The sequence below is a fragment of the Jatropha curcas genome, chromosome 5 (genome assembly GCF_041381405.1).
Source record: "Jatropha curcas cultivar XTBG-Jc1 chromosome 5, XTBG_Jcur_1.0, whole genome shotgun sequence".
NCBI lineage: Eukaryota > Viridiplantae > Streptophyta > Magnoliopsida > Malpighiales > Euphorbiaceae > Jatropha > Jatropha curcas.
This window is the reverse complement of record NC_143155.1, coordinates 14,641,738-14,662,237: the sequence shown is the minus strand read 5'-3', so window position 1 is coordinate 14,662,237 and position 20,500 is coordinate 14,641,738. Positions and strand designations below refer to the sequence as shown.

The 20,500-nt window shown below is 41.9% G+C and overlaps 1 pseudogene; it reads right to left on the bottom strand.

Moving 5' to 3' along the window:
• Window positions 1–658: 658 nt before the first annotated feature.
• On the bottom strand, window positions 659–18,823 carry LOC149496257 (uncharacterized; annotated as a pseudogene).
• Window positions 18,824–20,500: the final 1,677 nt, after the last annotated feature.

Here is a 20,500-nt window from a genome sequence, read left to right as displayed (position 1 = left end):
AGAAGTGCTCAATAAAGCAACAAGAGGTGGTTTAGAATGAGGGGGAGTATGCCTTTTATAGGCAAGGGAGTGCTAATCTAGGGTAAAAATCGGTGTCGAGGTCCTCTCAATTAGCACCGAAATGCTCCTATTCGGTGCCAGTAGGGGCCTCGGTGCACCCAAAATTAGTACTGATATAGGGATAATCAGTTTCGACACTGGCTTTTCAACACTAATCATGGCATTTTACCATTTTGCCCCTTCTCTTTAGTTTCAGGGTTGTCAGACTTTTGGAGGTCCGATCGAGCTAATTCTCACATCATTAGAACCGTGGTGGAATTTCTTAGAACCTTGTCTGAAATAATGGTCAACACCTATAAATTGAAAAGTGCTTAAGCCACATATGTCCACGTTCACATCTATATGGTTCTAACTATAGCTTATCAAAGAACACATGGGCTAATGTTTCCACAATAATGCTAAACCCCACTATACCCAACATGCAGAACAACAAACAAGCTTTCATAACCCAATAACTTTTTGACTTTATTTATTTTATTAAAATCAATAGAACATTCCATAAAAAAAATTAAAATGGGCCTCTTCTGAGAGACATAGTCTCTTAATTCACTAACTGTATGTGGGTTCCCAAGCCCATGATAGTTCCACACTAGCAAACTCATTGGTCTAGGTAGTCCTGCTCCCTAGGACCTACCTCTAATTCATTTTTATGGACATCTTTCATTGGAGAAATAGTCGTATCCTCAACCACAACATCCTCTTCTTGCCTACATCTTGTAGCATCCAAGACAGTAATAGAATCCTCCTCCAGGTTAGATTTAGTTAACATATTAGATTTCCGCTTTTCTTGCACATTATTTGCATGAGCAAATGTATTTGAATGTTTCTCTTGTGCTTTCTAAGCTGTCACCGAGATTATTGGAGGCAATATTGCTCTAAATCCTGTTCTTTTAGCACTTCCAAACTTTGAATTTGGATTGCTGTATCCTGCCATTGGATCATGACCCATCGCCCTCAGACCACCAGCCACTAGGTCTGCCTTCGACTTCAACCGTTTTGTGCCCATCACCATTGGCTTATGTGGCTTAAATCTCATCGAAGCTCCGTAAGCAAATTGTTCCTTTTTTATCTCTGAAAATCAAATAATTTTACACAAAAACTATTAAAGTGGCCTAGTGTACCATAAAAGAAATAAAAGATGGTAAGGCGCTTATATTTGAAATTGATCCAGGACCAATTCCCTCCAGGTTTCTTCACCTACATCCGACGCTTCAGCGGTTTCCGAAATCCATACAATCCGTAATCCTCATATACTCCCTCCACAACCCCACATAATTCTTCGAGTCAGAATGAATATAACAGCCAATTCGTATTACCAACATGTTTTGCTATTGATTCCACCATAAAACCTGTTGGAAGATCGTACACACACCCAAATATCCGTAATTGTTAACTCCGCCTTCTTTGGGTGCTTCCCTTCCGCTAAAGGGTGTAAAAGGATTAAATTTTGCGAAAAACTCCATGGGCACCCTCCAGCACAAGATCGTAATCAATCTGATGAAAAAATTGGAACACAAAGCATTATTATCCAACTCCTTCATTAATATCCCTTTTACCGGCCGCCACACCACTGCCATTATCTGTTGGAACGCTGAAAATTTGATAGGTTAATCAGTCATCAATCTCCCAACAATACACAGATGCCAATCTTCCTCGACAGTCTTCTCATACATAAACCCAATCCGCCTTCTTCAAGTGCCAAACCTGCACACGCCTCCATCAACATAGTATCAATCTCTTCAGCACTCCCCTCCACTCCCACCATTACTAGTAGATGCCATTATCAAAACCCACTCACTTTCATAGCCACTACAAAAAAAACGGCATGATCCAATGTCGAATCGCTGGGAGGGGTGACCAAGGTATTGTCTGCAGCATCGGGATCAGGAGATGGTAGTGGCTGCTGTTGAGATGTCAAAAAATTTTGATCTGCAGCAGGCGCAAGATCAGAGGAAGAAGTACCAGCACCGGGCTGACCGGACAGCCGCATGACAAGCGCTCTAAGTTCTGCAATCTATCTCTCCTGATCATCAACGCGAGCCCGTAATGCAGTAAACTCCTCGGCACTGTGCTTGGGCTATGGTCTTGCGCTGGCTGCAGAAGCATGAGATGTTGAGCTGCAATAAAACTGTGATGCCTGAGACCCGATGCTATATACCTTCCTCTTCTTCTCGCCCTTTATAGCCTCGAGATAAAGTGCCACCTTATCAATTCTTGACTCAGCTTCAGATTCATCAGCCTGAGAAGAAATAAGACGCTCCCGAGCTGTAGTATAGTTCTCCTTAAAACAAAAAATTAATTAATCAATGCAGTTGCAAGCTTTATTATATTGAACTTTGTACATTTCACAACAACTAGAGGGTAAATGTAAATATTCTTCATTGTAACTTACATTGACGCTCATCGCACGTTTGTCGACAAACGTATTAAGATCGTGGTCCTTCGTGTGAGTGTATGTAAACACCTCAATCGGTGTGGGCTCACGACCTAATTTTTCAGCCTGTAATGAATTTTTATGCATGATATATTAATATAGTGTCCTTTCATTAAACATCGGTTTCATATACAGTGACTAGTTGATTGAGCTATCTCTATAGCAGATATTGATCCACCTGTGTGTCGAGAAGGTCCTGCTCCATCACCGCTAGTCTCACTGTGCCTGTTTTGTGCAAATATCTCCCGCTTTCTCTTGAATGTAGGATCCTCCCAAGCCTTTTGCTAGCTCTCCCATATCTCTTGAGACACGAACTGCTGCTTCTTACCGCTTGTTCTCATACTATAGGTGAAGTCAGCATATCTGTCAGCGTATAATTTCTCCCAGGCCACTTTCAGCAAAACCGTAATTGCCTCGTCCCATACGAAATGGTTCTACAAAAAATGAAAAATAAAATTTCAATAAAACGAGGTATCTTGATGAATTGTAAACAGTGAATGATGATATAACTTAAACCAAAGCATACCTGAAACTCCTCCCAATAAAAGTCTCTCGCCTCTTGTGGTATGACATCCCATGTGTATCCTTCTTTATGGAGTTGTAGCTTAATTATCCACATAATTTGCCTCGATGCTCGAGAGGATGGATATATGCTGAGTGTGAACCCCTCCCCAAACATCATTGCATGTGAATGCATATGACAAAGGACAGAAATGCACGTGAGTATATGAGTCGCCACCTTGTTTAATTATTTTAGGGTAAACTAGGAAAAAACCCTAAGTGACTCCGATTTTAATTAACCTAAATGCTAGATTAATTAACCCAAAGTTAAGGCATGGTCTACGAACCCAAGGTGGATCCCGAGACTATGTCATGCTGATGAACTAACCAAAACAATGAATGCTTTGCAAGGTAAAATGAAATAATTGGATCAAACAAAATGTTTATGTGATTTCGACTTGTCGTTCGGTGTTAAATCCCAAACGTGCCTACGTACTTCCGTTTGAATGGAAGATCAAAGTCGACGTAGTTCGATAGGCCTTCTTTGAAGGGCTTTGAATGGGTATGCTTTATGCATGAGTGTGTGTATGCTTTGTACATTTTTGTTTAGGCTTTTTGCCAAAGGATTGATTGATTTTTAGGCATTTGATGCTAAAAATGTGGATTTAAGGCTTTTAGCCAAAAAGATTTAATTTAGGCAATTGTTGCCAGAAATTGATGTGAATTAGGCGATTGTCGCCAAAATTTGATTTATTTGAAGGCTTTAAAGCCAAAACATTGATTTAGGCAATTTATTGCCAAAAAATTGATGATTGGGCGATTGTCGCCAAAACTGGTTGATTTAAGGCCATTTTATTTGCCGAAAGTGATTAATTGAAGGCTTTTAGCCAAAATTTGTGATTTAAGCGATTTGTCGCTAAAAAAGGATCAATCTCACTTATAGACAATTTGTTTGCCAAAAGTGATTAATTGATTTATAATGTAGGCAATTTATTGCCAAGAAAACGTGTTTAATTAAAGCTTTTTAGCCGCAATTATTGATTAATTGGACTTAAGCCAGATTTGTTCGAAATAAAGGCGATCATACCATAGCTATTGATTAACTAGGTATTTTAAGCCAATATCGTCGGATTTAGGCTATAATACCACGATTATTTATTAACCGGGCATTTAGCCTAAACTTAAATATTTGAGGCAGTTTATTTGCCTAAAGATGTCATGAATGCATTTATGCAGTTATAGAATTATTAGGAGTAGAAGAGAAGAATGTATGAAGTGCTAAAATTAAATAGGCAGAGTTTTGATTCACATACCTGATTTAATCGACGGCCACTTCTCAACTCCAGGTTAAGCTCCTCGTTAAGGGATTTAATTTTAATTTAATTTTAAGTGACCAAGTATCACAACAATAAAATAAAACTAAAATTAAAAAATGCAAGAAAGCAGTAAAGAATCGCAAAGAGCGTAGGGAGAAGGAGCGTCCGTCAACACAGACTGAGTGAGGAAAACAGAAGGCCCGGGGCCACTATTTATAGGTGAAAAACGGACTGTTTCGGCGGCTGGGCCGCCGGTACTCGGCGGCTCGGACCGCCTGCCTCGGCGGCTGGGCCGTCGGGGCTCGGCGGCTGGGTCACCGGAAGCCAGCGGTTCGACAAATGGAGGATATGGGCTGTATTGGCGGCATTGTGCTGGCCGAGACTATTAGGAGCCTTGACAGGGCTGCTTTAGGGTTTGATGACTGGACAGTTTCTCCCATCATTCTCCAGGTATTTCCCTTTATCATCTTTCTTATCTTTTCCTGTCTTTTTTTTACTTTACTCCCTTGTAATAGAAAGGATCCATTACTCAGGTCTGGTTGAAGGACAACCTTCAAGTGGTTGTTACTCTTACTCTCCTGCCCTATAATCCCACTCAGTATCGTATGCGGAGGATTTTGATCACCCACCCATCTACTGATTCATGGACTTCATGGCTAATTAAGTTGGGTCCAAATGAGATACTGTGGTTCATCTCATGGTACAGCATCACCCGCTTCATCCAGGTCACCTTTCGCCATTCTCGGGTTTATCTTTTAGGCCTCACACACTGTACTTGGTACTGCGCTTCGCGCGTTTTGAGGCAAATGGGGATAGACCAAACTGTTCCGATTATGGATGACTTTTCGGCTGATTCAGCTATTACCCCGGGTGTTACCCGAGCCATCCTTAGGGCTTGGGTTAGAGATCATCGCATGATTAAGCCTTTACCTAATCCTGCCAGTGTTCAAACTTCTCCTGAGTATCGGGCTTGGTTTATTACTGCTGTCTGGCTGATTGAGAGACCAAGGAGGACTGCACTGCTGAGTGTTCTCGAAGGTTGGGTTCAAGCTAACATTGTTGATGAGGTTAGGACAGGTGAGGAGATTGTGTTGGCTCCTCGGACAGGTGAGGCTGGGCAGAGTTTAACAGCCAGGGAAGACTCAGAGGATGTTGCCCCACGGAGGAGACGGGACACCTAGACTCCTATAGGCTTTTACTATCTTTCTCTTATTTTGACTTTTATTTGGCTTTTGGATTTTTTTTTTTTGGATGTATTTTTTTGGCTTTTTATTTGAGACTTTGACTTAGACTTTATTATTCATTGGACTCTCTCTTTTCTGCTTGATTTGAACTGCTTGCTTTATGAATGACATTTGTATTTTAGCTTTCCAAGCACTTTCCAACTTTTATTTATTCAAAGCTCTAACTTTTGCCTAAGCCGCCCTTTTCGGGTTTTCGACTTAGCGAGCTACCCATTTTTGCCCAAGTCGTCCTTTTTGGGTTTTCAACTTAGCGGGTCCCGACTTTTGCCTAAGCCGCCCTCTCGGGTTTTTGACTTAGCGGGTTTTCCTTTCTTTTTTTTTTTTTACTTTTTCTTTTCCCCTTTTTTTATTATTATGGGCAAAGAAGAAAAGAATTATGAAATAATAATTTTTATATTAATGTTTAGACCGCGCCCAAAGAGGACTGCCTACATATCTCCGATATATAATTCCTTTTTTCCAAAGAGAATCAGGTCTAATGTAGTTCAAATATGCAATGATTACAATTACACAAAATATCTTTTTAACTGATCTAAATTACATGGATTTGTGAATTTCAAACCATCCAAATCAGTCAAGATGACGGCTCCGCCAAATAGTATCTTCTTCAACACATAGGGTCCAGCCCAATGAGGACGAAACTTCCCATGTGGGTCTACGATTGGCTGTCTAATTTCTTTCAAAACCAAACAACCCTCTTCCAACTTCCGGTCTTTGACCCTCCTATTAAAATGTCGCGCCATTATTCTTTGATAAACTTGAGTTTGGTGGATTGCTCGCAATCGCTTTTCATCCATACCCAAGAGTTGCAAATGATAGTTCTCAGTCCAATCTGCTTCGCTGATCTGGCTTTCTCGGATAATTCTTGCTGACTGAACTTCCAGCTCAATAGGCAACACTGCTTCCATGCCATATACTAAGGAATACGGGGTTGCCCCAATAGGCGTTCTGATTGAAGTCCTGTATCCCCACAAGGCATTTGGCAATTGTTCATGCCAAGCTCTATGCTTTTGAAATGTCTTCTGCAAAATGACCTTTATAGCCTTGTTTACAGCCTCTACAGCCCAATTTGTCTGTGGGCGATAGGGTGAAGACTTATGATGCTGAATCTTCTTTTGCTTCAGTAGGTCTGAAAATTCACTTTGAAAGTGAGACCCATTATCAGTAATGATCTCAAATGGTGTTCCATACCGACAAAGGATGTTGGTACGAACGAACTGTGCTGCCTTCTTGGCATTCAAGACCGAATAGGAGGCTGCCTCAATCCACTTGGTGAAATAATCAACAGCAACCAGGATGAACTGATGGCCATTGGAAGCCTTTGGGTGGATTTTTCCGATCACATCTATGCCCCAAGTTGCGAAAGGCCATGGTGAAGCAATGGGATTCAGATTGACCGAGGGCTGCTTTTGTAGCTTGGCAAAAATTTGACACTCATGGCACTTCCGCGCATGCCTCACGCAGTCTGCATTCATGGTTGACCAGTAATAACCTAAGTTCATAATTTTCCGGGCCAAGGCTATCCCGTGCATGTGCGGACCGGACTCCCCATTATGCAAGGAATCCATGATGGTTTGGGCTTCCCCCTCATCAAAGCACCTTAGGTGTAAGCCATTCCAACTTTTCCTATACAGAACTCCCCCAGTAAGGAAATATCCAGATGCTAACTGTCTCAATGTCCGTTGATCAGTCTTGGCAGATCCCTCCAGGTAGGCTTCATTCTGAAGATAATTCTGTATATCCCAAAACCACGGCTTGTCGTCGACTAGATTCATGACATGTGCTGGCCGTTTCTGTAGCCGAACCGTCAGAGGTCGAATGACTCGATCCCCTCCTACATTAACCATGGAGGCTAAAGTAGCCAGCGCATCTGCAAACTGATTTTTGGCGCGCGGCAGGTAGTGAAAAGATAATTCCTCAAACTGCTGAGCTAATTCATCTAAGCGTCGTAGGTAAGGAACCAACCGCTCTTCCTTAATTTTCCATTTCCTTAGAGCTTGAGAGACTATCAGGTTGGAATCTCCAAAAACCATAAGGATTTTTATTTCTTTTTCCAGGGCTGCTTCTAACCCCTTGATGCAAGCTTCATACTCGGCTTCGTTGTTGGTACAGTCGAAATCTAGTTTGACTGCGATTGGGACGTACTCTCCACAAGGAGTTTTGAATACGACACCAACCCCATTTCCATGGTAGTTTGAAGCTCCATCGAAGTACATCTCCCAGACTTCACTTTCCAAGCTTAACAAGTCTTCATCAGGAAATTCTACCTCCGGCATCTGGTCTTCGACCGGTAATTCTGCTAATTGGTCAGCCAAGGCTCCACCTTTTACTGCCTTCCGTTGTACAAACTTTAAATCATAAGCTGCGAGCACTGATACCCACTTAGCCATCTTGCAGTCAAAAACCGGCCTCTCCATAAGGAATTTCAAGGGGTTCGATTCAGAAATGACATAGGTCGTGTAAGACGAGAGGTAGTGCTGCAGCTTTGTATAGGCCCACACTAGAGCCAGACACAACTTCTCTATCTTGTTGTATTTTAGCTCGTATTCCAGCATCCTCTTGCTAAGGTAATACACGGCATTTTCTATTCTTGTATCTTCTACTTGTTGAGCTAGCATTGCACCCATCGCTTCTTCTGTCACTGATAGGTATAATAATAAAGGCTTTCCTAGCCTTGGTGGCTGTAAAACTGGCGGGGATAGCAGATATTGCTTGACTTGGTCGAAAGCTTTCTGGCAATCCTCATTCCATTTAACCGCTACTCCTTTCCTGAGTAATTTGAAGATCGGACCACAAGTATCGGCCAATTGATTAATGAACCGGCTGATGTACTGTAGCCTTCCCAGGAAACCCCGAACTTCTTTTTCCGTCCTTGGTGCTGGCATTTCTAAAATGGCCTTGGCTTTTGAAGGGTCAATCTCTATGCCCTTCCGACTGACCATGTGCCCTAGAAATACTCCGGATGTAGCTCCAAATAGACATTTCGTCGGGTTGAGCTTTAAGTTGTACTTTCGAAGTCTAAGGAAGAACTTCTCAAGTGCTGTTGTATGTTCTTCAGCTGTTTTTGATTTGACAACCATGTCGTCCACATACACTTTGACTTCTTTGTGAATCATGTCATGGAAGATGGTTGTCGCCATTCTTTGATAGGTTGCCCCGGCATTTTTGAGCCCAAAAGGCATGACCCTGTAGCAGTAGGTTCCCCACTCTGTGATGAATGCCGTTTTCTCTTTGTCTGGCAAATGCATCATTATTTGATTGTATCTGACATCAAGATCGGTCAAGGACACCATCTCATGTCCAGCCATTCGGTCAACCAGCAAGTCAATGTGCGGTAGGGGGAAGTCGTCCTTCGGACATGCTTTATTCAAATCCCGATAATCCACACACATTCTGACTTTTCCATCCTTCTTAGGAACCGGCACAATGTTTGCTAACCATATCGGGTAAGCAATGGGTTCTATGAACTTGTTCTCCAGTTGCTTGGCAACTTCCTCCTTGATTTTCAAGGACCATTCTGTCTTCAGTCTCCTAAGCTTCTGTTTTACTGGCTTAGCCTCAGGGTATACCGGAATCTTATGCACCACTATTGCTGGGTCGATTCCCGTGATGTCACTTGACTTCCACATGAAGCAATCGGCAAATTTCTTCAAACATTCACTGACTTGTTCCCTGTTCATACAATCAGATGCAATGTATGTATGTTCATTTTCTTCTTTGCCAATCATTATTTTTTCCTTTTCATTTTTTATTTCATTTATTTGATTATTTTTGCTTGGAAATGCTTGGAAAGACAGACACGCAGGGTAATCAAGAATTTGCAAGCCTTTATTGATTATGACGGAATCGTCTTCAAAGATTACATCAAATTTGAAATCTGGATCTTCTAGATCCGACACGGACGACTCAGAACTGGAACTGGACTCTGACTCGATTTCAGACTCAGGGTCAGACTCAGACTCAATACAGGACTTGACTACTGACTTAGGTACTAGGTTTGATTTGGGAAGGGGTTTATCAACAGCGCGCTCCTCCTCGGTGTACCAATTGGTGAGAGGTCCTTCATTCGGCTTGATCAGATCCAGCAGGTCTCGATTCCCATCATTTCCTGTGATAACCGCAACCTCGTCAAAGAGACTAGGCTGCATGAAGTCTTCCGCATCCAGTTCAGTTATGGTTTCGGGCTTGTTGCCCCAGACATCTGAGAATATCTCTAACCCAGGCAGCATCTTCCTAGCGGTTGGGCAGCAAAAGGGTTCTCGGAAGCCACAGTAAGGAACTGCTTCTCCCGGTTTGCAGAAGTAGCTGTTCAGAGTTAATAGGTAAGGCCGCATCTGTACATTCTCTTTCCTTCCTCTTCTTCTACCTCTTTCAGCCCGGTCTTCGTCAGTAGGCTCGTAGCCTAGTCCATAGGCCCCTTCATTCACTGGACACTCCCAAGCTTGCAGTGCAGGATACTTCTTCCCGGACCTTGCCATAATCATTCCTGGTAGGTAGGACATTTTCAGCATCAGAGGCACTATGCAGTTTATTTGCACTGTCCCGAAATCAAAAAGAATTCGAGAGCTTACAGTCTTTCCCTCTAAGAATTGTACAGTGTCATATTGGAATCCCGAGAGGGGTAGATTTGCAGTTTCGGGGTTGACCTCAAAGAGAGGCTGACCCTTTGGCTTTTTCAGCTGGCTGTAGTCGTCCCCCTGAATGGTGATAACTTTGTCCTCATAGGGAAACTTGACCTTTTGGTGCAAGGACGAGGGTACTGCCTTAGTGTGGTGTATCCACGGTCGGCCCAGAAGCAGGTTGAAGCTAGTCGGTACATCAATCACCTGGAATGGAACTTCCATCACAGCCGGCCCAACTGTTAACTTTAGCGTAGCAACCCCCAACACTTCCCTCCGGGTACTGTAATAAGCTTTCACTATTTGGTCCGATGGAGTGAAATCTGTTTCCTCTAACCCCAAACAGCTGGCTACCCTTAGTGGGCAGACGTTTAGTGCTGACCCATTATCAATGAGAACCATGGGGACAGTTTTGTCTCTGGTCTGGACGGTGACATACAGGGCGTTATTATGACTGCCTCCCTCCCTGGGTAAATCGTCATCAGAAAACCCGATGCTCTGCATCTTAGATGATTGGGTAAGGGTGGATACTAGTACTTCGGGGCTAAACTCCACTGATGTCTGAAGTTGACTCAAAGCCTTGCAAAGAGCTTGGCGATGAGGAAAGGACGATGCTAGAAGTTCCCAGATTGATACCCTAGCTTTGTCTTTTTTAGTTGTGTAAGTACCGGGTCTTCCTTTAGCTCCTCTGCCCTCTGGTAGGGCTTGCTTTGGATTTTATCCAAGACTAGTGGCTCATATTGTCTCCTGCTCCTGGTTATAGCATCAAGTTCCTCGGTTAAGTCATTCAGATCCAGGACACAGATATTATTCATCTCTAGGAACAGTTCGAAAGGATCGATCAGTTCCTGGTTAGCCATGATAGCATTTATCCCGTGATTTGGTAAGGGGTTGGTATTAACGTTTGGCTTACTCCTCAGGATAATCGAACCGTTATCCACCAGGTCCTGGATGCGGTTTTTAAGCGTCCAGCACGCTTCAGTCTTGTGCCCATGCCCCTGATGATACTCACAGTATTCATCAGCCCTGTAATTCCTTGGCAACAGATTCGGCGGTGGCCTTGCTTCCAAAGGCTTTATGTAATTAGCCTTGACGGCTTCTCGGAATACCACAAGGATTGGCATCCCGAGATCAGTATAGGTTCTTCTGGATGATTGATTATTATTCCTCATGTTTCCCACACGTAAAGGATTCGTGGGGGTGATGCTAGCCACTTCGTGGACCTTGCTTGCTTGGCTAGGTTTCTTGTACTTTGAGGTTCCCGAGTCTTCTTTCAGTTGCCCCATTTGAATCAGATCTTCTACCTTTGTAGCAGTGGCAATGAGCGACTGAAACGTTGGTAGGTACTGGGTTTGTAGTTGGTGTTGGTAAACAGGCTGCAGGTTCTTAATGATTATGTCTACCTGTTCTTGCTCAGAGGGTCGATTAATTATTTGGGCGGCCTTGGCTCTCCACCTCGTAAGGAATGAGGAAAAGGGCTCATTATTTTTCTGCTTGGTGGTTTCTAGCTCCCTTCGAGTAACATCCACCTCCATATTATAATGGTATTGGGAATTGAATGCATTGCAAATGTCTTCCCAGGTCTTCATTTTGGACCGGTCTAAACTGACAAACCATCTCAAAGCAGCGCCAGTGAGAGATTGCTGGAACAACTGAGCAAGGAGCTCGCTGCTCAATCCAAACGGGTTAAGGGCCCCCACATACATTTTCAAATGAGTTTTAGGACAAGTGGTTCCATCAAATTTGTCCATGTTGGGCATCTTGAACTTGGTTGGCAGTCTTGCCTCGGGGAACAAGGACAAAGAGTCCATGTCCACCACCTCCTTGTGGGTTTTGAGAGCAGTGATAGATCTTTCTAGGAGTTCTAGCTTCTCTCTCATTCTTTGAGCTTCCAGCTCAGAAGCAGTTTTGGAGGGCACATCATCCAAGTTCAGGGTAGGGTTTGTAGGCTCAGCAACAGGACCCTGATTGGAAGCAGCAGGTCCATTTCCCCCAGCCGAAGCCCCATTTCCATTACCATTGCCTAGCTCAATTATCAGGGCGGTCCTTTGGGCAGCCAATGCCTCATTCATTCTGGCCTCCATTCTGGCCTCTAGTTGTTCAATGAGGGTTTGGATATCAGCGAGCGATGCCATTTGTGCAGGTAAAGCTGTTGAGGTCGTGGGTGAAGCTGGTGTAGCTGGTGAAGTTGGTGATAGTACTGTAGGAGTGGCTGGCACTGATGTGGGCACTTGGATCGTGGGCACCTGTAAGGATAAGGGTAGTTGGATTAGATACAGTGGTTGGTGTGTCAAGGTAACTGACGTAGATCGACTCTTTTGTCCAACTGTGCATGAATGAGAAGAGTATTTCATGCTCTCTTTGTGTTTACCTCATGTTTATGATATGTCATGAATGCGCATAACAACACGTCATAATCTATTTAATGGTATGGTTCACATCATTGGGTGCATACAGTCCCAAAGGATAGGTTCTATAGGCTATGACTCAAATAGAGAATCGGCTTATAAGGGACCCTTGAACCTTGAGTATGGATATACCTAACCACATGTGAAACAAAGAGTTTCGCGTGGGTCCAACGGTACGCATACCCATGGGCCACCCCCAAAAGGATTAGGGGCAGTTTACGGTAACAGGGAGGACGCTTTGGCTGTCCGTCGACATAATCAATGAGACCTGCCGATCAGCGCTACTTGCTATCCAGACTCAGAAGTTTGAACAGAGAGAGAAGAAATTCATTTGAAATTCATTTTTTTTATGCAATGGAGAAAAGGATTCTCAATCATGCAAATAAATCAACAAATTAAAATGATTTAATTAAATTGTACAAGTTGAGTCCAAATTTCCTCAATCTCGTATTCTTAAAGAAAGAATACTAGATTTTTTTTTTGTTGGGGTACCCTGCAAAACAAAGCATAGTAAAATAAAACCCTCAAGAAGGGCTGGTTAGTTTACACAGCAATTGTAGTCCACTTTTATGCAAAAAGATTACATAAGTACACTCCCCAGTGAAGTCGCCAAACTGTGAACCCCTCCCCAAACATCATTGCAAGTGAATGCATATGACAAAGGACAGAAATGCACGTGAGTATATGAGTCGCCACCTTGTTTAATTATTTTAGGGTAAACTAGGAAAAAACCCTAAGTGACTCCGATTTTAATTAACCTAAATGCTAGATTAATTAACCCAAAGTTAAGGCATGGTCTACGAACCCAAGGTGGATCCCGAGACTATGTCATGCTGATGAACTAACCAAAACAATGAATGCTTTGCAAGGTAAAATGAAATAATTGGATCAAACAAAATGTTTATGTGATTTCGACTTGCCGTTCGGGGTTAAATCCCAAACGTGCCTACGTACTTCCGTTTGAATGGAAGATTAAAGTCGACGTAGTTCGATAGGCCTTCTTTGAAGGGCTTTGAATGGGTATGCTTTATGCATGAGTGTGTGTATGCTTTGTGCATTTTTGTTTAGGCTTTTTGCCAAAGGATTGATTGATTTTTAGGCATTTGATGCCAAAAATGTGGATTTAAGGCTTTTAGCCAAAAAGATTTAATTTAGGCAATTGTTGCCAGAAATTGATGTGAATTAGGCGATTGTCGCCAAAATTTGATTTATTTGAAGGCTTTAAAGCCAAAACATTGATTTAGGCAATTTATTGCCAAAAAATTGATGATTGGGCGATTGTCGCCAAAACTGGTTGATTTAAGGCCATTTTATTTGCCGAAAGTGATTAATTGAAGGCTTTTAGCCAAAATTTGTGATTTAAGCGATTTGTCGCTAAAAAAGGATCAATCTCACTTATAGACAATTTGTTTGCCAAAAGTGATTAATTGATTTATAATGTAGGCAATTTATTGCCAAGAAAACGTGTTTAATTAAAGCTTTTTAGCCGCAATTATTGATTAATTGGACTTAAGCCAGATTTGTTCGAAGTAAAGGCGATTATACCATAGCTATTGATTAACTAGGTATTTTAAGCCAATATCGTCGGATTTAGGCTGTAATACCACGATTATTTATTAACCGGGCATTTAGCCTAAACTTAAATATTTGAGGCAGTTTATTTGCCTAAAGATGTCATGAATGCATTTATGCAGTTATAGAATTATTAGGAGTAGAAGAGAAGAATGTATGAAGTGCTAAAATTAAATAGGCAGAGTTTTGATTCACATACCTGATTTAATCGACGGCCACTTCTCAACTCCAGGTTAAGCTCCTCGTTAAGGGAATTAATTTTAATTTAATTTTAAGTGACCAAGTATCACAACAATAAAATAAAACTAAAATTAAAAAAATGCAAGAAAGCAGTAAAGAATCGCAAAGAGTGTAGGGAGAAGGAGCATCCGTCAACACAGACTGAGTGAGGAAAACAGAAGGCCCGGGGCCACTATTTATAGGTGAAAAACGGACTGTTTCGGCGGCTGGGCCGCCGATACTCGGCGGCTCGGACCGCCTGCCTCGGCGGCTCGGGCCGCCGGTGCTCGGCGGCTGGGCCGCCGGGGCTCGGCGGCTCGTGCCGCCGGTGGCCGGCGGCTGGGCCGCCGGGGCTCGGCGGCTCGTGCCGCCGGTGGCCGGCGGCTGGGCCGCCGGGGCTCGGCGGCTCGTGCCGCCGGTGGCCGGCGGCTGGGTCACCGGAAGCCAGCGGCTGGGCCGCCGTGCCTGGTGGTTTTACTAAATCTCGCTCCGGAGGTTTTTCCGGGAGCTCCAGTCCTCCGAAAAAAATTCCGGGACCGGTTTCACGATCCTCGCGACGTCCCGGACGTTTCAAGTACCATATTGGCATACTTTCGGTAAACTTCCAAAATGGCCTTCGGTCCGGCCGGACTGCTTGCATCCGGGCATGCTGGCTCTTTGAGCCTCAAAATTTGGGTGTTCACAGTTGCCCCCCACTGGCAACCATAAAAAATGATTTATGGGAGTCGGTGGTTGTCTGAAACACAAATTTTGGAGGCGAAAATTTGACGCGTCTAGAAGACCTGCCTTTTGGCTATTTGCTTATAAATAGCTTAAAATTCACCCATTCTACACATTCTAAACTTTCTACATACAAAAGCTCTCTCAAATTCTCTCAACTTTCAAAGCTACAAGACCAATTTCTTCTATGGCTCTTCCAAGCTATAGCAGCGACGAGGATTTCCTCGGGTCTCTAGGGATTTCTCTCGGCGAGGTCGATCTTATGGCAGACGCAGATACTCATGCCTCCATGACCGACATCTTTGCCCAGGTGAGTTCCCTTTCACTTTTATTCGTTTAACATTTGGGCCTTAGGCCGAATTGTGATTTTTAGGCCTTAGGCCAAAATGTGATTTTTTGGGCCTTAGGTCAATTTGTGAAATTTTGGATTTGTGAAATTTTGGGCCTTAGGCCAAATTGTGAACTTTCGGCCTTAGGCCAAATTGTGATTTTGAAAAAAAAATTCCTGTGCTTACTGCTTTTTATTAGTATGCATGTTAGGGTAGAACTAAGATATTACCCTTAGTAAGGAATCGAGGAGTAACTCTTAGGTTGACTTACCTTTTAGGACTCTCGTATTAAATTGGATGTAGGTGAGAGTTCTGTGGCTGGAATTCCGCTCGAACTATTCGATCCAAACAGCCCGGTTGGCGCGATCATTCATCCATCTTACCTGGGCTATTTGAGGCATTTTGATATGGGTCGGAGTAACTACAAGGAGTTATTGTGTGCTTTGGCTGAAAGGTGGTGGGATACCACCAACACTTTCCACTTCTCTTGGGGCGAGTTGACAATGACTCCTACAGACTTTCTGTGATATCCGGGATCCCTTTCGGGATTCGGCCGATCGAGCTATATGATGACTGGAGGATTGATATCTCCTCCGACCGGATGGTGGAGCTGATTGGGATAGACCTGCCTCGGCTGGCCGAACCAGGTTCTGCTACCCCTGCTTTGAGCATTTCCAGACGCTGGTTATCCCTCCAGGCCCCGGGCATTTATGCTAGATACGGGCGGGGAGAGTTGACGGCTACTCAGGTGGCCCGATTCACTTTGTTGCTGTTGTTTGCTTCGACCTTTTGGTCCAACAGGAAAGAGAAGTTTAACCCTTCTATCTTGAAGAGTTTGGAGAACTTGGCCCTTTTAGAGGAGTATGACTGGGCCGGCTCTATTCTGAGCCGCATGTATGACGATATGTGTGACCTGAGTCGAGGCCATGGCAAGCTTAGCGGGACTTTCTACTTCTGGGAGGTAATGTAAAGAACATTCTCCCTTTCTGTGTGTTTTTTTTCTGTTTATCTTGATTTTCCTTTCTCACTGATTCTCTTTTTTTGTTCTGCAGACTTGGGCATTCGAGTACTTTCCTTACACTCGCCCAGAGTTACTCCAGACTGATCCCAGATCAGGGCTGGCGCCTTCGGCTTGGAGATGGTACAAGTCAAACCTTCATCCCGTCCGGCACAATAAGTCACTGAAGGAGCTGAGAGCCTTTGAGCCTCAAAATTTGGGTGTTCACACTGAGAAAAAAAAAAACACAAGTGAAATATAATTAGACGAAAGCATTACAATCTGAACAAAACCAAGTATAGAGGAAACAGTGAATAAGTACTTACTGTCCCGCTACCAAACTGAGGCTGGTACATGGATCTGATGAAGCTGCAAAAGAAGTGACAAATGCTATAAATGCAGATAAATAATTAATATATAATTGAAATCACAGTAATGACATTTATGATTACCTTGCACAGTATGTGACTGTGCAGCTGGTGAAGAATGTACTGGTCCAGAAACTGGGGTAGAAGAGGAAGGAGCAGAAGGAAGTGATGGCGGCAGTACTGGTCGCTGAGCAGAGGATGAAGCCCCATACGTACCTGAAGACGAAGGAGGGATAGTCCCTCCTCGTCCACGGGTACTGCGTCCTAGGCCACGACCTCCACGCGTACCACTGCCGGACGCGTCTGAATCAAACGCTCTGCCTCTAGCCATCTGTATTGCAGATATCAGAACCTAGATATGTATGTATACAATTATATGAATTGTAGAACATGTGATAAATATGAGTAAAGAAAGTTAATAACATTGAAATTCTTCATTAATAATATTAGATATACATCTATCGATTTGTAACAGTAAAACTGTTCTAAGTATTAAGTGTCTTCATTATCATCTGCTTCATCCTCCTCTTCATCTTCTTCCTCTTCTTCATATTCGTCTTCTGAGGTACCCATGATGATTTGATCTTCTTCCTCTTCATCATCCGATGCTCCTATTTCAACATAAAATCGGCTTTCATCATCCAATCTATCTGTTAAATCTTCAACAACTTGCATCGGTTGCGTATCAACCCTAACTTCTTGAAATGGCTCCGATATTGCGAGTGAAGCAGATTGTTTGGTTTCAAGTGCATGAACAACTAATCTAGCCTTGATTTTACGCACTGTCATCCAATCGCAATGATCTCGTTTAAACGATGGATATGAGACATAGTACACCTGTGCAGCTTGCATTGCCAATACAAAAGGTTCATACTTTGTATATCTTCTTCTTTGATTAATATCTACCAGATTATACTTAGGATGAACCTTCATGCCAACGTTTGGTGTAGGATCAAACCATTCACATTTGAATAAGATTGTGCACTTCAGTGGTAGGCCTGGATATTCTAACTCTAAAACCTCAACCAATTTCCCATAAAAATTGTTTGACACGTCATTGTAGTTTGATCTCTTTATGCAAACACCGCTGTTCATTGTCTTTCTGCTTCTCCCATAACCCTCAGTGTGAAACTTGTAACCATTTACAAAGTAGCCAGATTAGGCATTAGCAATCGGTAGAGGTCCCTTTGCTAGATCCGTAATGAATCTATTACCAATATCGCTTTCCGAGCTTCAAGCTTATGGGAAATAGTAATGACACGAGTGAGATCTAATAATGTACATTCCATGTTGTGTACATTGAAAGTAACTTACATAATATTTGAACCATTCTGCAAATTCAAAGTCCAGTTTTGCATCAACTGCAGTATCAGTCAAATTAGGATTTTGAAGCCTCAAAAGATTGATATATTTCATGTTTATGAATGAACAAAATTAGCATACGTATGATTTAACTACGCCCCACACCGGGTTTAAATTGTTTACAATATGTATACTTACTGTACAAATGGTGTAATCTCTTCGCAATTCAACAAAATATAGGTTTGATCCGCTCGTATCTCTACATTAGTCAATCGTCATTTTTTTTATTTACCAATCGTACGCCCAGGATAGGTGAAAATTGTTAGATTTCCTTCAAACTCAGATTCTATTCGATCTCCTCCGTCATCGTTACGTGGCACTCTCCGATGCTTGGTGAAAACATGTGGTTCGAAGTAGTGTGAACAGAAGGTGGAAGCTTCTTCCACCAAATATGCATTGCAAATTGATCTCTCGACCTTTGCCTTACTATGCACATTCTTTTTAATTTTCTGCAGGTGTATGTCATTGTACAATGCCAATATGTAAGTATGAGTTGAAATAAATGATGTAATGATTAGAATGGTGATTCCTCCATATTATCCCAATGACATTCTACTCTACTCGCATCGATTACCATATCATGCATTGATTACCATACTGAAATTGATAAGGCTGACCTTCTAAACTTACCGAAATAGAGTGGCCTAACCCACTGGAAACTCGAGGTTCACCATGATGTATCCATTCGTAATAATTTTCAACGAACCCATTTTTGCATAAATAAGGTTTAATTGTATCGATATCTAAGAAGGCTCTATTTCGACACTTATTGTGATTACATGGACACCTCAACTTATTACCATCCATACAACTGGGATTACCAAATGCAAACTGTATAAACGCCTCCAATCCTTGCAAGAACTCGTCTTAATATCCCATTGACCTCGTACCTCCAGTACATCCAATCTCGATTAGTCCGCATTTTTTTTACCTTATTAACACTGTGTTTATAAAGGCCAAATTATATGTAATCGCATTAGTCTAAACCATCCTTAAAACATGCTAAATGTAATGTTCAATTTACACTTCTAACTTACTAAGGTTATTTCTATAATAAGGGTAACTATATATAAATGTAAACTCACTAAGTTCATTTATTCAATACTAAGGTTACATATATATATATATATATATATATATATATATATATATATATGAACCTACTATAATAAAGGTAAGTGTACGATTCCACATATTGAATTTTTTGGAAAAAAATTCGGCAGCACTTCGGCACAACACAATCAAATCTCAAATACAAACACACTTTAATAAACACTTCTATATCATACCAACATTCTCCAAAGGCAAAATGGCCACTACTAGCCCTCCAACCCAAACGCATCATTCATTTAAAAACAAAAAAATATTTAAGAATAATAACAACAATAATAACAAATACAATGCATTATTTCATAATTACAAAAAAAAAAAAGAGTAATTTTAGTTACATAACTATGTTTATTTGTCATTTATTTTAGTTACACAATTATACTTATTCACTTGCACATATTTAATTGATTTAGTTCTTTTTTTAACATTAATTAATAACATGTAATTTTTTATTTTTCAATCAATTCAACACAAACTAAAATTTTAAAATTGCATTGCATAAAATTACCACTACAAAAAAAAACGCCATTTTGCGACCGACCAATCGGTCGCAAAATGGCAAAAATCAGTCGCTAATTTGCTTTAGCGACCGATTTGGGACCGACAATCATCGGTCGCAAAAATACTGGTCGCAAACTTATTTTGCGACCGATGAGAGAATCGGTCGCAAATTAGATACCGATAAAATCGGTCGCAAAATTGAATAATCGGTCGCAATTTTTGGTCATGGTTTAATTGGAAATTCAGTCGCAACTTTGGTCGCAGATTGTCGGTCGCAATTTTTTGAAATCGGTCGCAAAGTATAAATTCATAATTTTCACTTTTGGTATCAAATCGGTCGCAAATCGGTCGCAAAAATCGAAAAAAAAATAAAAAAAATTAAATATTATTTTGAAACCAAAATTTTTCTGCACCTGTGAAAGTTCACATAAATGCATATATATCACACAACCAATTCAATAACAGTATAAAAATGTAAATTTTATTGTTCTGAACAAATTAAAATATGAAAATACAAATGAAAAAATAAAAATGTCCAAAATCAAATCTATATATGCTGCTGCTCATCTTCAGGATCCGATGTCGGATCTCCCGATGTCGGATCGCCGGGAGGAGTACCTGCTGGATGTGATGTAGTGCCAGGAGGGGTGACCAAGGTATCATCTCACGTTTCTCATATCAGCAGCAAACACAGGATGAATGTTATCAAATTGTTTCCACGCTTCAGAGTCTGACGGATG